Consider the following 14899-nt stretch of genomic DNA (forward strand, 5'->3'; position numbering starts at 1 on the left):
CAGGTATGGCACTTCTGGATGCGAGCAAGGTAGAGGTGGCCATTTTGGCCTGGAGAGACCCCTAGGATGCCCTCTTGCTCAGCATTCCGAGGTTGCCTTTGAGTCAGACTGTGGCTTCAAGCCCCAGAGGAAGACACATCCCCTTATTTCCTAAATGAGCCCATCCTCCATCCTTCTCCAAAATTTCTTTTCTTGCCACTTGTGAGGGTCGCTGTGCCTGTGATTTCTGTCTGCCTTGTCAGTGTCATTACTCTTCCCCCGACTCATGGACGTTTGTCTTGCTGTCCAGTAGCAGAGGTGCCTGCTTTGAGAAGTTGTCCTGGCCATCCAGCACGGGGGCCTCCAGCACGGGGGCCTCCAGCACGGGGGCCTCCAGCACGGCCGTCCAGCAGGTGTACTCGCCTGTCTTCATTCGCTGACCTAGGGAGCTCGTCGTCATTTGCTTTGTGCATAGCCCCATGTCAGGGCGCTACAGGAGACCCTTCCACTCTCATCCTGTCTCTCCCCATTGGCCCCACCCCTGCCTCTCCTAGAGCTGCTGCCCTGTGGTGGGTAGACTCAGCGAACATTTCTCATCTGCTGTTCTATCCTTCAATTTTTCTTGACACTGTGTATCCATCTCTCGGTCATCAAACTCCTCCATTCCTTGACAGGACACTCTCCTGTCCCAACAGCCTGTTGACTTCTCTCTCTCGGCCCACCCCCAAGCAGAGACCTCACATTCTGTCACTCTGGTTCTCCTCTCTGTTGCTTCCCTCATGGGGACTTTACCCTAATGACTGAAATTATTTAAACTGTGTTAACCTTCCCCTCTGGTCCCCCTTCTGTTTCCAAATGCCATTTCAGCCCCTTGTCTTTAATGGAACCTTGGATGACCTCAGTTCTTCCAGACCCTCATAGCACGTAGAACCTTGTGATGTTTATGAGCCTCTGCATTTCCACTTAGATGTCCCCTCAAATAGGACATGTCCTCAATGCCACTCGGTTCCTCCTTGTCTCTGTCATGGCACCTTTGTTCTTCCCTAAAAAGGTACCACTCGGTGTCTACTTTCCAATGTCCCTGGATCTGAGTCTTCCCTCTGGTCTGTGCCTCAGTGCTGATTGACATTGGTCAACTCCTGGCATCATACTGCTCTCCTGACTCTGTTTACACCTTTTCCCCTTTAACTATGTCCCTGCTCTTTTCAAACCTTTACTGTCCCTACCTAAGTCTGACCACTTCTGTGAAACCATCATTGACACTCCAAACTTTGTCAGTTTTTGAGATTCCTGCCCAACTTATTCTGTGTTAACGAGGTTATTATACACGGTACTAACACTGAATTTTGTAGATCTGTTATTTGCTGTCTCACGGGGCATGCATTTCCTATTTGTTAATTAGTCCCTCAGTACAACCATATATTTCTTCTTCGTAAAGACCACACCTTACGTTCCCTGCAGCCCTCAGCAGTGACCAGTAGAGCCGAGGGCACATAGTAGGTACTCAAAAGGTAATTGGTGATTGGCTACATTTGAGATTTTCAGGAAACAGACATTTAAAATGAGAATCAGAATTTGTTTTCTGTCTCTGCAGCTGACATTTCTCTCTGTTTTTAGAGAGGAGCTGTTCCCCTTTTTCTCCTTTGTGCCTAATTTACTGAGGAGCTACTTTCTATTCTGTTGTATGTGTTGCCCCTTATTTTGTTTCTTGGCTTCTGATTTTTAAAACTCCACCTTAAGGATGACAGCAAATCCACAAAGGAAGGACTCAGCAGGAGCAGACACATTTTTTAGAAACATTTTCTTATCTTGCTTGCACTTGATTTTTCCAAGAGGTCGTAGTTATTACATTATCATCAATATTTACTGAAATCCTGGCCATTTTCCTAGTAAATAATTTTTTTTTTTTAAATTTCACATGTTCCTCCCACCCACCTCCCCCCTGGTAACCATCTGTTTGTTCTCTGTAGTTAAGAGTTTGTTTCTTGGTTTGTCTCTTTTTTTCCCTTTGTTCATTTGTTTTGTTTCTTAAATTCCACATATGAGTGAAGTCATACAGTATCTGTCTTGCTCTGACTTATTTCACTTAGCATTATACTCTTTAGGGTTATCCATGCCATTGCAAATGATAAGATTTCATTATTTTTTTATGCCTTAGTAATATTTCATTGTATACATACTACTTCTTTACCCGTTCATCAATCTATGGACACAGGCTGTTTCCATAATTTGGCTACTATAAATAATGCTGCAATAAACATAGTGGTTCATGTATCCCTTTGAATTAGTGTTTTTGTATTTTGGGTAAATACCAGCAGTGTGATTAATGGATCAGAGGGTAGTTCTATTTTTTAACTTTTTGAGGAGACTCCGTATCGTTTTCCAGAGTGGCTGCACCGGTTTGCGTTCCCACCAACAGTGCACGAGGCTCCTTTTTCTCTGCATCCTCACCAACACTTTTAGTTTGTGTTTTTGATTTTAGTCATTCTGACAGGTGTGATGTGATTGATATCTCATCGTGGTTTTGTTTTGCATTTCCCTGATGATCAGTGATGTTGGGCATCTTTTTATGTGTCTGTTGGCCATTTGTATCTTGTCTTTGGAGAAATGTCTGCTCATGTCTTTTGCCCATCTTTAATTGGATTATTTGGGTTTTTTTTTGAGTGTTGAGTTGTATATGTTCTTCATATATTTTGAATACTAACCCTTAATCAGATATGTCATTCAGTAGGTTGCCTTTTAGTTTTGTTGATTGTTTCCTTCGGAAGGTTTTTATTTTGATGTAGTCCCAACAGTTTATTTTTGCTTTTGTTTCCCTTGTCTCAGGAGTCATCTCGAGGAAAAAAGTTGTTATGGCTGATGTCAGAGAAATTACTGCCTGTGCTCTCTTCTAGGATTTTTATGGTTTCAGTTCTCGCATCTAGGTCCTTTGTCCATTTTGAGTTCATTTTTGTGTATGGTGTAAGAAAGTGGTCCAGTTTCATTCTTTTGCATGTTGCTGACCAGTTTACCCAACACCATTTGTTGAAGAGACTGTCTTTGTTCCATTGCATAGTCTTGACTCCCTTGCTGAAGATTAATTAACCATATAATCATGGTTTATTTCTGGGCTTTCTATTCTGTCCATTTTTGTGCCAGTACCATGCTGTCTTGTTGACTACAGCTGTGTAATTTTTTTGATTTATTTATTTTCATCTGAGAGAGGGGGAGGGGCAAAGGGAGAGGAGGGTCTTTTTGATTCCTTTAAATTTTTTATTGTTATGTTAATCACCATACATTACATCATTAGTTTGTGACATAGTGTTCCATGATTCATTGTTTATGCATAACACCCAGTGCTCCACGCAGAGCGTGCCCTCTTTAATACCCATCACCAGGCTAACCCATCCCCCCACCCCCCTCCCCTCTGGAACCCTCAGTCCGTTTCTCAGAGTCCATAGTCTCTCATGGTTCATCTCCCCCTCCAATTTCCCCCGCTTCATTCTTCCAGAGGGAGAGTCTTTTAAGCAGACTCAGTGCTGAGCACGGAGCCTGATGTAGAGCTCGATCTCATGACCTTGAGATCATGACCTGAGCTGAAACCAAGAGCTGGATGCTCAACTGACTGCACCACTCAGGTTCTCCCAACAGCTCTGTCCTATAACTTGAAGTCTGGAATTGTGATGTCTCTAGCTTTGCTTTTCCTTTTCAAGATTGTTTTGGGGCGCCTGGGTGGCTCAGATGGTTAAGCATCTGCCTTTGGCTCAGGTCATGATCCCAGGGTCCTGGGATCGAGTCCCAATTCGGGCTCCTTGCTCAGCAGGGAGTCTGCTTCTCCCTCTCCTTCTGCCTCTCCCCCTGCTTGTTCTCTCTCTGTCTCTCTCGCAAATGAATATATAAAATCTTAAAAAAAAAAAAGATTGTTTGGCTATTTTGGGTCTTTTGTGGTTCCACACAAATTTTAGTGTTATTTGTTCTAGTTGATGTGAAAAATCCTGCTGTTATTTTGATAGGGATTGCATTAAATGTGTAGACTGCTTTGGGTAGTATAGACATTTTAACAGTATTTGTTCTTTCAATCCATGAACATGGGATGTACTTCCATTTCTTTGTGTTGTCTTCAATTTCCTTCATCAGTATTGTATAGTTTTCAGAGTATAGGTCTTTCATGTCTTTGGTTAGGTTTATTCCTAGATATTTTTTATTTTTTTGTGCAATTCTAAATGATACTGTTTTCTTAATTTCTCTTTATGATGCTTCTTTATGAGTGCATGGAATGCAATGGATTTCTGTAGCTTGATTTTTGTATCCTGTGACCTCACATTTTTTAGAAACATTTTCTTACCTTGCTTGTACTCAGTTGTTCCAAGAGGTCATAGTTACTACACGATCATCAATATTTACCAAAATCCTTTCATTTTCCCAATAAATAATTTTGATATCAAAAGTAAGCATTTTATTTAAAAGACCTCATTGCCTTTATCCCATAGAAAAAGAGGAACATATACATGATGTGTAAGGGAGGTTCATTGTTATAAGGGATGTTTTAAAAAGGGTCTTAACCTAATTTGAGAGTGTGTCTACCTGGACTGTGCTTACAACTGCATTTCCAGTGAGATTTTCATGGTGAAATCTTTTACCCCCATTCTGGCCTTTCAGGGAATTGTAATGTAGATTTAGGAAAAGTTTACCTTCTATTGAATTATTAGTGACATTTTCTTTCTTGGTCTATTTGGACTAGACTGGATTCCGATTCAAAACTTGGAAATATAAATTGAAGTGGAGATGAAAGCAATCACTGACATGTGTAGAGTTAACATTTTTCCATATTAATAATACAGATAACTGAAAATCAAGGAAATACCCAAATAACCTCACCTAAGTGAAATATCCCTACTCTGAGGCCACGAGATCCCGGGCAGAGCTGATGACAAACAATACAATTTTATTCTTTCTGCTTACTTCCTAGGAGGAATTTTGGGTAAGGGAGGGTGGCAGTCATGGGTGGGGTAAGCCAGCTCAGATCACAGTGATGCAGGCACCTTGGAGAAGGGGCCCTGTGTGCCCTGCTAATGACCCTGCAACATGGCAAAGAATGAACATCAACTTGAATCTGTGTTTTGAGCCCCGCACATCTGCAAGATGTTGTAGAAAGTATTTATGATATTGTAAAGGAAGTCACTAGGTTTTTGCAAATAAGTTCTTAATTTTTTTATTGTTATGTTAATCACCATACATTACATCATTAGTTTTGGATGTAGTGTTCCATGATTCATTGTTTGTGTATAACACCCAGTGCTCCACACAGAACGTGCCCTCTTTAATACCCATCACCAGGCTAACCCATCCCCCCAAACCCCTCCCCTCTAGAACCCTCAGTTTGTTTTTCAGAGTCCATTGTCTCTCATGGTTCGTCTCCCCCTCCGATTTCCCCCCCTTCCTTCTTCCCTTCCGGCTATCTTCTTTTTCTTTTTCTTAACATATATTGCATTTTTTATTTCGGAGGTACAGATCTGTGATTCAACAGTCTTGCACAATTCACAGCACTTGCCATAGCACATACCCTCCCCAATGTCTATCACCCAGCCACCCCATCCCTCCCACCCCCCACCACTCAGGCAACCCTGTTTGTTTCCTGAGATTAAGAATTCCTCATATCAGTGAGGTCATATGATACATGTCTTTCTCTGATTGACTTATTTCACTCAGCATAACACCCTCCAGTTCCATCCACGTCGTTGCAAATGGCAAGCTATCATTCCTTTTGATGGCAGCATAATATTCCATTGTGTATATATACCACCTCTTCTTTATCCATTCATCTGTTGAGGGACATCTTGGCTCTTTCCACAGTTTGGCTATTGTGGACATTGCTGCTATAAACATCGGGGTGCCCGTACCCCTTCAGATCCCTACATTTATATCTTTGTGGTAAATACCCAGTAGTGCAATTGCTGGATTGTATGGTAGCTCTATTTTCAACTGTTTGAGGAACCTCCATACTGTTTCCCAGAGTGGTTGCACCAACTTGCATTCCCACCAACAGTGTAGGAGGGTTCCCCTTTCTCTGCATCCCTGCCAACATCTGTCATTTGCTGACTTGTTAATTTTAGCCATTCTGACTGCTGTGAGGTGGTATCTCATCGAGGTTTTGATTTGGATTTCCCTGATGCCGAGTGATGTTGAGCACTTCTTCATGGGTCTGTTGGCCATTTGGATGTCTTCTTTGGAAAAAAGTCTGTTCATGTCTTCTGCCCATTTCTTGATTGGATTATTTGTTCTTTGGGTGTTGAGTTTAGTAAGTTCTTTATAGATTTTGGATACTAGCCCTTTATCTGATATGTCATTTGCAAATATTTTCTCCCATACTGTCGGTTGTCTTTTGGTTTTGTGGACTGTATCTTTTGCTGTGCAAAAGCTTTTTATCTTGATGAAATCCCAATAGTTCATTTTTGCCCTTGCGTCCCTTGCCTTTGGCGATGTTTCTAGGAAGAAGTTGCTGAGGCTGAGTGTCGAAGAATTTGCTGCCTGTGTTCTCCTTTAGGATTTTGATGGACTCCTGTCTCACGTTTAGGTCTTTCAACCATTTGGAGTCTATTTTTGTGTGTGGTGTAAGGAAATGGTCCAGTTTCATTCTTCTGCATGTGGCTGTCCAATTTTCCCAACACCATTTGTTGAAGAGACTGTCTTTTTGCCATTGGACATTCTTTCCTGCTTTGTCAAAGATGAGTTGACCATAGAGTTGAGGGTCCATTTCTGGGCTCTCGATTCTGTTCCATTGATCTATGTGTCTGTTTTTGTTGCAGTACCATACTGTCTTGATGATGACAGCTTTGTAATAGAGCTGGAAGTCCGGAATTGTGATGCCGCCAGCTTTGCTTTTCTTTTTCAACATTCCTGTCTATTTGGGGGTCTTTTCTGGTTCCATACAAATTTAGGATTATTTCTTCCATTTCTTTGAAAAAAGTGGATGGTATTTTGATGGGGATTGCATTGAATGTGTAGATTGCTCTAGGGAGCATTGACATCTTCACAATGTTTGTTCTGCAAATCCATGAGCATGGAACATTTTTCCATTTCTTTGTGTCTTCTTCAATTTCTTTCCTGAGTATTTTATAGTTTTTTGAGTACAGATCCTTTGCCTCTTTGGTTAGATTTATTCCTAGGTATCTTATGGTTTTGGGTACAATTGTAAATGGGATCGACTCCTTAATTTTTCTCTCTTCTGTCTTATTGTTGGTGTGTAGGAATGCCAATGATTTCTGTGCATTGATTTTATATCCTGCTACTTGACTGATTTCCTGTATGAATTCTAGCAGTTTTGGGGTGGAGTCTTTTGGGTTTTCCACATACAGTATCATATCATCTGCAGAGAGTGAGAGTTTGACTTCCTCTTTGCTGATTTGGATGCCTTTCATATCTTTTTGTTGTCTGATTGCTGTGGCTAGGACTTCTAATACTATGTTGAATAGCAGTGGTGAAAGTGGACATCCCTGCCCTGTTCCTGACCTCAGGGGGAAAGCTCTCAGCTTTTCCCCATTGAGAATGATATTCGCTGTAGGTTTTCCATGGATGACTTTTATGATATTGAGGTATGTACTCTCTATCCCTATACTCTGAAGAGTTTTGATCAAGAAAGGATGCTGTACTTTGTCAAATGCTTTTTCTGCACCTCTTGAGAGGATCATATGATTCTTGTTCTTTCTTTTGTTAATATATTGTATCACGTTGATTGATTTGCAGGTGTTGAACCATCCTTGCAGCCCAGGGATAAATCCCACTTGGTCGTGGTGAATAATCCTTTTAATGTACTGTTGGATCCTATTGGCTAGGATTTTGGTGAGAATTTTTGCATCCATGTTCATCAAGGATATTGGTCTGTAATTCTCCTTTATGATGGGGTCTTTGTCTGGTTTTGGGATCAAGGTAATGGTGTCCTCATAAAATGAGTTTGGACGTTTTCCTTCCATTTCTATTTTTTGGAACAGTTTCAGGAGAATAGGTATTAATTCTTGAGATATTTGGTAGAATTCCCCTGGGAAGCCATCTGGCCCTGGGCTTTTGTTTCTTGGGAGATTTTTGATGACTGCTTCAATTTCCTTAGTGGTTATAGATCTGTTCAGGTTTTCTATTTCTTCCTGGTTCAGCTTTGGCCGTTGATACATCTCTAGGAATGCACCCATCTCTTCCAGGTTATCTAATTTGGGGGCATAGAGTTGCTCATAATATGTTCTTATAATTGTTTTTATGTCTTGGTGTTGGTTGTGATCTCTCTTTCATTCATGATTTTGTTGATTTGGGTCATTTCTCTTTTCTTTTTGATAGGTCTGGCCAGGGGTTTATCAATCTTGTTAATTCTTCCAAAGAACCAGCTCCTAGTTTCGTTGATCTGTTCTACTGTTCTTTTGGTTTCTGTTTCATTGATTTCTGCTCTGGTCTTTATTATTTCTCTTTTCCTGCTGGGTTTAGGCTTTATTTGCTGTTCTTTCTCCAGCTCCTTTAGGTGTAGGGTTAGATTGTGTATTTGAGACCTTCCTTGTTTCTTGAGAAAGGCTTGTATTGCTATATACTTTCCTCTCAGGACTGCCTTTGCTGCATCCCAAAGATTTTGAACGGTTGTGTTTTCATGTTCATTGGTTTCCATGAATTTTTTAAATTCTTCTTTTATTTCCTGGCTGACCCATTCATTCTTTAGCAGGATGCTCTTTAGCCTCCATGTATTTGAGTTCTTTCCGACTTTCCTCTTGTGATTGAGTTCTAGTTTCAAAGCATTGTGGTCTGAAACTATGCAGGGAATAATCCCAATCTTTTGGTACCAGTTGAGACCTGATTTGTGACCTAGGATGTGATCTATTCTGGAGAATGTTCCATGGGCACTAGAGAAGAATCTGTACTCCGTTGCTTTGGGATGGAATGTTCTGAATATGTCTGTGAAGTCCATTTGGTCCAGTTTGTTGTTTAAAGTCTTTATGTCCTTGTTGATCTTTTGCTTAGATGATCTGTCCATTTCAGTGAGGGGGTGTTAAAGTCCCCCACTATTATTGTATTGTTGTCAAAGTGTTTCTTCGCTTTTGTTATTAATTGCCTTATATAATTGGCTGCTCCCATGTTAGGGGCATAGATATTTACAATTGTTAGATCTTCTTGTTGGATAGACCCTTTAAGTAGGATATAGTGTCCTTCTTCATCTCTTATTACAGTCTTTGTTTTAAAATCTAATTTGTCTGATAGAAGGATTGCCACCCCAGCTTTCTTTTGGTGTCCATTAGCATGGTACATGGTTTTCCACCCCCTCACTTGTACTCTGGGGGTGTCTTTGGGTCTAAAATGAGTCTCTTGCAGACAGCATATTGATGGGTCTTGTTTTTTAATCCAATCTGATAGCCTGTGTCATTTGATTGGGGCATTTAGCCCATTTACATTCAGGGTAACTATTGAAGGATATGAATTTAGTGCCATTGTATTGCCTGTAAGGTGACTGTTACTGTATATTGTCTGTATTCCTTTCTAGTATATGCTGCTTTTAGGCTCTCTCTTTGCTTCGAGGACCCCTTTCAATATTTCTTGGAGGCTGGTTTCATGTTTGCACATTCCTTTAGATTTTGTTTGTCCTGGAAGCTTTTTATCTCTCCTTCAATTTTCAAGTTGAGCTTCGCTGGATATAGTATTCTTGGCTGCATATTTTTCTCATTTAGTGCTCTGAAGATATCATGCCAGTCCTTTCTGGCCTGCCAGGTCTCTGTGGATAGGTCTGTTGCCAATCTAATGTTTCTACCATTATAGGTTACATATTTCTTCTCCCAAGGTGCTTTCAGGATTTTCTCTTTGTCTCTGAGACTCATAAGTTTTGAGTATTAGATGTCGGGGTGTTGACCTATTTTTTTTGATTTTGAGAGTGTTTCTCTGTGCCTCCTGGATTTTGATGCCTGTGTCCTTCCCCCATTAGGGAAGTTCTCTGCTATAATTTGCTCCAATATACCTTCTGCCTCTCTCTCTCTTCTTCTGGGATCCCAATTATTCTAATGTTGTTTTGTCTTATCGTATCACTTATCTCTCGAATTCTGCCCTCGTGATCCTGTAGTTGTTTCTCTCTCTTTTTCTCAGCTTCTTTATTTTCCATCATTTGGTCTTCTATATCGCTTATTCTCTCTTCTGCCTCATTTATCCTAGCCGTTAGTGCCCCCATTTTTTATTTCACTTCATTAATAGCCTTTTTGATTTCGATTTGGTTAGATTTTAGTTCTTTTATTTCTCCAGGATGCGTTTCTCTAATAACTTCCATGCTTTTTTCAAGCCCAGCTAGTATCTTTAAGTCATGATTCTGAACTCTAGGTCCGACATTGCACTAATGTCCCTATTGAGTACGTCCCTGGCTGACGGTACTACCTCTTGTTCTTTTTGCTGAGGTGATTTTTTTCTTCTTTTCATTTTGTCCAGAGGAGAATAGATGAATGAGAGAACAAAATGCTAACAGGTTAACAACGTTCCCAGCAAATATACTGTATACAAATCAGAAAAGACCTGAAACCAGGGGAAAAGAAAGGGAAGGAAAGAAAAAAGAAAGAGAGAGAAAAAAAGAAAAAGATAAAGATAAAAACAAAGAAAAACAGAACAAAACAAAAACAGAATATGATCAAATATGATCAGGCTGGTACATAGATCAGTGCCACACACTAGATTTTGGGTGTATTTTGGTCTGTTAGAAGAAAGTGCCTCCTAATTTTAAAGAAAGAAAGACATATATGTACAAAATAAGGGTTGATATAATGAAGGGATGGAAGATGACTGTAAAGATGAAAATCATAAAAGATTTTATAAAGAATTGTTAAGATAAGAAGTTGTTTGAAAAAAGAAAGAGGATTTAAAAAAAAGAAAAAAAAAGGGAGAGAATTTGATCAGGTAGGAGACTAGAACAAAGCCATACACTAGTGATTTACGGTATATTTTGATCTGTTAGAAGAAACTGTATCTCAAAATTTTAAAGAGAGAACAACTTATATATATATGCCAAAAATAAGGGTATGTACTATGAAGGGATAGAATATGACTCTAAAAATGAAAAATAAAAATGGTTTTTTTTTTTTCCAAAAAGGGATTGATAAGATGTTGGTTGAAAAAGGGAAAAAGAAAAATTAAAGAAAAAAAACAGTTAAAAAATTAACTTTGAAAAACTAATGAATCTTGGTAAAAAAGCCATGAATTCTATGTGCAGTATTCCCCTAGCGCTGGAGTTCTCCCATTCTCCTTGATCGGTAAACTTGGTCTTGGCTTGCTGGCTGTTTGCGCTGATCTTCTGGGGGAGGGGCCTGTTGCCGTGGTTCCCAAACGTCTTTGCCGGAGGCGGAATTGCCCCGCCCTTGTCGGTCTGGGCTAAGCAAGCTGCTCGGGTTTGCTCTCGGGAGCTTTTGTTCCCTGCAAGCTCCTGGCACAGCTTTGGAGGACCAGGGTGAAAATGGTGGCCTCCCAGTCTCTGCCTGGAGGAGCCGAGTACTCGGGGCCCCGCTCCTCAGTGCGCCCCCAGAGAACAGCAGTCAGTCCCGTGTCCCCGGTCTCCGGCCGCACTCTGTGCTCACCCGGCCTGTGACCGAGCGTTTCTATCTCTGGCACCCGACCCCGTGTGGAGTCTCCAAACCCAGCAGATCCCTGCAGTGCGCTCCCGCGCCGCTCCTCCCGGGGGAGGAAGGGGAGTCTCCCCGGCTCTGCCGCTTGTTGGGTCCCTGCTGGAGGAGCAGTGGCCCGACTGGGCCGCGGATCACAGTTTATGGCAACCCCGAGCTGAGAGCCCGTGCCTCGGCTCTGTCTCTGCACCCGGCTTCCCCACTCCGATCCCTGGGAGCTCTGCCGCACTCAGGCACCCCCAGTCTTTCTGTGACCCCGAGGGTCTTTAGACCCCACTGTCCCACGAGGGTTCCACCCCCCGCTTAGCCACTGCAGCGACGTCCCTCCGCGGAGCCGACTTCTAAAAGGTCCGATTTTGTGCTCCGCGGCTCTAGCACTTGCCAGAAGCGGCCGGCGGAGGCCCCCTCCCCCGCCGTCTATCCTCCCGAATATCGCCTCGGATTCACTTCTCCGCACGTCCTACCTTCCAGTAAGTGGTCGCTTTTCTGTTCAGAGTGTTATTACTCTTCTTATCTTCGATCTCCTGTTGAGTCCGTAGGTGTTCAGAATGGTTTAATCCCTATTCAGCTCAATTCCTGAGACCAGACGAAATCCAGGTCTCCTACTCCTCCCCCATCTTGCTCTGCCCCCAGTCAAGTTTTTAATGTTTAATCTGAGACGGTGTAAGGACTTACGGATTGTTTGCTGCAGGCTTTCCCCGGTGCTGCAAGCCAAATCGAACAGTTTTATTGAAAAGAATGATAAAATGCAAATAGAGAAATACGTCATTTTTCTCTCATTTTTAAGCAATGCTAAGTTTTGCAAAAGTGATTTTCCATACATGTGATGCCTCTGAAGATAAAGCACAATTTCTTCATTTTGAAAATCCTGTCTCCTGATGAAATCAGCCATCGTTTTGCACACAGTAAATCTCTTTGCTGTGCTGTTTTCTGTTTTCGGAGAGGATTGAGGTCCCAGGCTTCTGTCTCTTTGCAAAGTGGCTCCTGCTGCTGCCTTCTGGGTTCTCCTGGGAGCTCTGTGTGGTTTGTCCTGCCCTCTCTCATGGTGGGACTCGGAGTGCCTCCTGCGGCTGTCAGCATCTTGCTCCTAACTCACTCACAGGCGGGAGGCAGAGGGATGCTCGCTGGAAACGCACCAACGGGCTCCGAGGGGGACATTAAGACTCCCATGGACAGGTCAGGGAAGCGCTGCTTCTGGCATTTTGGATCTCAGGTCAGGGAGAGGCTGCTTCCAGCATTAGGGATCTCAGGTCAGGGAGTATGTTCTTTTGGGAGTCTGTCTTCCACTTACTGTGATCCATGTGGGATTTGTGGGGTGACCCGGTCTATGTGGGATTTGTGGGGTGACCCTGTCCATGTGGGATTTGTGGGGTGACCCGGAGGCTGGCGGCCTGGGCGGTGAAAGAATTCACTGGAGGCAGAACAAAGGAGACAGAAGTTTATTGAATATGCTGCAAGGTAGCAGCGGGTGGGCAGCAAAGGGGAGACTGTCTGCCACGAGGCGGTTGGGGGGTGCTGTAGTTAAGGGGGGAAGTTTAGGAAGTATGGGAATGTATGGAATTTTCCTTTTTTGGTACCTGTGCCTGGTTGTAAGTGGCCACTGGTCAGCGAGGGCCTGTGGGTATTTCGAGGTGGGTCTCCGATGAGTCTGCGCTCAGCCTGGCGGTGGCGTGGGCCCTTCTGCCTCACGCGGGCTCCTTCTACTCCGGTCTGCTGCCTGAAAGCAGCCTTGGGGGGATTCTTCTGTCTTGTAGGGACCGGCCAGTTGTCCCTTTCCCTTGCTGGGCAGTGGTCAGCATTACAGATGGAATACTGCATGTTTATTCATTCCCCAGTTGAAGGACTTTGGGTTTTGCCCAATTTTTTGCAATTTTGAAAAGAGCTGCTCTGGACATTTATGCACTGATTGGGTAAATACCCAGGAGTGAGATTGCTGGGTTTTGTGGTAAAAACATATTTAACTTCGGGACGTAAAGAACTGGCCAACTTTCCCGCAGCAGCTGTCCCATTCTGCCCTCCTGCGAGAAACCCCACTTGTTCATGATGTATTATCTTTCATTACACATAGTCAGGTTTAATGTGTTAATATCTGTGAAGGATCCCAGTGTCTGTTTTCATGAGGGCTATTAGTCTGCCGTTTTCTTGCGATGCCTTTGTTTGGTTTGACATCAGAGTGAGGCAGGCCCCAGAAAGGGTCCCCCAGTGGTGTTTTCTCATGATCATGCTGGGGTTTTGGAAGAATGTTGCAGAGGTGAAGTGCCCTTCTTGTATCATATTGGAGGACATCCATGTGGCGTCCCCAGTAAGAGCAACCTTCATTTTTGGGTGACGTGGTGTTATCAGGTTCTCCTCTGTAAACTTACTATTCATGCCTTTCCTACTCTGTGTGTTGGAAGCGAGTTGCTAAGTCTCACCTCCAAAGGAAGTAAAGTGTGAATTCACCACCACCTCATAGGGAATATGTGCTTCTTATCTCCAATTTAGTTATTTATTCAATCATTTATTCACATCATTATGGACTTCTGTATATTTGTTTTCTACTTTGGGTTCTAATCCAGTATTACATTATTTGTTGTTCTAATTTTTCCAGTTTTGGCCACTGTATTTTTTTCAGCCTGGCTCCTGGATCCTTTGATGTGTTTTGTTATTTTAAGAACTTCCTTTCTTCTGTTACCACGAGTTGGCCCACAGGCCCCTCCCTCTGTTTCCTCTGCCCTGGCCATGGAATCAGCCATTCATCCAGGGAGCGCTAGCTGTGTGCCCCCAGGCTTGTTGCACTCACTCTGATCTGATCTGTGATCTGCGTCTGAAATCTTCCTACCCCTTGTCTTCTCCCACACTCCACCCTAGGGCAGCTGGTGCTCAGGTGCTGTCTCTCCTTGGCAGAGTCTGTCTGCTGGATTCTAGGCTAGTAGGTTTCCCTGTGGTCTCAACTCTCTGATGAGTTCAAGAAAATTGTAATTTCATAGATTTTTTTCACTTTTTCTTGCTGTTAGGATAGGAGGGACTCTCTTTCCAGTTTTCCACTTTGCACAGTAAAGCTGGGTCCTTTCTGACATGGGAAATGTTGGGGAGGACGAGATGGTCGTGGACAGCTTGGAGTGGCCCACGGGAATCTGTAAACTGGGTCCATAGGTCCCGTTCTCCAGCTCGGTCCCTGAACTGCACAGAGTGAAAAGTCCAGCAGACTGGGGCTGGAGCTTGAGGCCAGACGAGGGGAACTTTTCTCATGCATGGGGATCCATGGGCTTCTTTGATCTTGGTCTGGACTCACAGGCCAGGCTAGAGTCAAGGTGGCACTTGCCGTTTCATAGAAACGTAGG

The 14899-nt window shown here is 42.9% G+C and overlaps 1 protein-coding gene across 10 annotated transcripts in view; it reads left to right on the plus strand.

Annotated features, from left to right (window-relative positions):
* DCDC2C (doublecortin domain containing 2C) overlaps window positions 1-14899 on the plus strand; it is a 121287-nt gene that overhangs the window by 78852 nt on the left and 27536 nt on the right. The window lies entirely within an intron of this gene.

Source organism: Zalophus californianus, chromosome 8, assembly GCF_009762305.2.
Source record: "Zalophus californianus isolate mZalCal1 chromosome 8, mZalCal1.pri.v2, whole genome shotgun sequence".
NCBI lineage: Eukaryota > Metazoa > Chordata > Mammalia > Carnivora > Otariidae > Zalophus > Zalophus californianus.